Genomic DNA, 1443 nt, shown 5'->3' on the forward strand with positions numbered 1-1443 from the left:
GGTGTTTCCATAGGGTTCTCCCATGTAATTCACCTCTTCCATTGCTGGGTTCTCAGGATCATAAGCTTCTTCTTCAGAGGAAGCTTCCTTAGTACTGCCTGTTGCTGCTTGCATTCCAAACAGACTCTGAGAAATTATATTGACTTGTTGGGTCAATATTTTATTCTGAGCCAATATGGCATTCAGAGTATCAATCTCAAGAACTCCCTTCTTCTGAGTTGTCCCATTATTCACAGGATTCCTTTCAGAAGTGTGCATGAATTGGTTATTTGCAACCATTTCAATGAGTTACTGAGCTTCTGCAGGCGTCTTCTTCAGATGAAGAGATCCTCCAGCAGAGCTATCCAATGATATATTGGATAGTTCAGATAGACCATCAGAGAAGATACCTATGATGCTCCATTCAGAAAGCATGTCAGAAGGACACCTTCTGATCAATTGTTTGTATCTTTCCCAAGCTTCATAGAGGGATTCACCTTCCTTCTGTCTGAAGGTTTGGACTTCCACTCTAAGCTTGCTCAATTTTTGAGGTGGAAAGAACTTTGCCAAGAAAGCATTGACTAGCTTTTCCCAAGAGTTCAGGCTTTCTTTAGGTTGTGAATCCAACCATGTCCTAGCTCTGTCTCTTACAGCAAAAGGAAAGACCATAAGTCTGTAGACTTCAGGGTCAACCCCATTGGTCTTGACAGTGTCACAGATTTGCAAGAATGCAGCTAAGAACTAATGAGGATCTTCCAATGGAAGTCCATGAAACTTGCAATTCTGTTGCATTAGAGAAACTAATTGAGGCTTAATCTCAAAGTTGTTTGCTTCAATGGAAGGGATTGAGATGCTTCTCCCATAGAAGTCAGGAGTAGGTGCAGTAAAGTCACCAAGCACCTTCCTTGCATTGTTGGCATTGTTGTTTTCGGCTGCCATTGTTTCTTCTTCTTTGAAAAGCTCTGTTAGGCCTTCTAGAGAGAATTGTGCTTTAGCTTCTCTTAGCTTTCTCTTCAAGGTCCTTTCAGGTTCAGGATCAGCTTGAACAAGTATGCCTTTATCTTTGCTCCTACTCATATGAAAGAGAAGAGAACAAGAAAGTAGGGAATCCTCTATGTCACAGTATAGAGATTCCTTGAGGTGTCAGAGGAAAAGAAGAATAGAAGGAGGAGGTAGATAGAAGAGAATTCGAACTTATTAAGAGGGATAGAGTTCGAATGGCACCTTAAGGAGGAGTGTTAGTCCCTTAAATAGAAGGATGTGAGAAGAGGGGAAGAATTTTTGAAAATAAATTAAAAAAATTTTGAAATAATTAAAAAGAAATTTGAAAATTTGATTGAGATTTTCGAAAATTAAGATTAGGAAAGAAATTAAGTGATTTTTGAAAAGATTTTGAAATTAGAAATTAAAAAGATATGATTGAGAGTTAATTTTGAAAAAGATGTGATTGAGAAGATATGATTG

General features: G+C 38.3%; 1 non-coding gene across 1 annotated transcript; it reads left to right on the forward strand.

The window, feature by feature from the left end:
• Positions 1–408: 408 nt before the first annotated feature.
• On the forward strand, positions 409–516 carry LOC112746331 (small nucleolar RNA R71). Its single transcript, XR_003174222.1, has one exon. It is a non-coding gene; the product is annotated as a small nucleolar RNA R71 (small nucleolar RNA).
• Positions 517–1443: the final 927 nt, after the last annotated feature.

Source organism: Arachis hypogaea, chromosome 14 (assembly GCF_003086295.3).
Source record: "Arachis hypogaea cultivar Tifrunner chromosome 14, arahy.Tifrunner.gnm2.J5K5, whole genome shotgun sequence".
In the NCBI taxonomy this organism is placed as follows: Eukaryota; Viridiplantae; Streptophyta; class Magnoliopsida; order Fabales; family Fabaceae; genus Arachis; species Arachis hypogaea.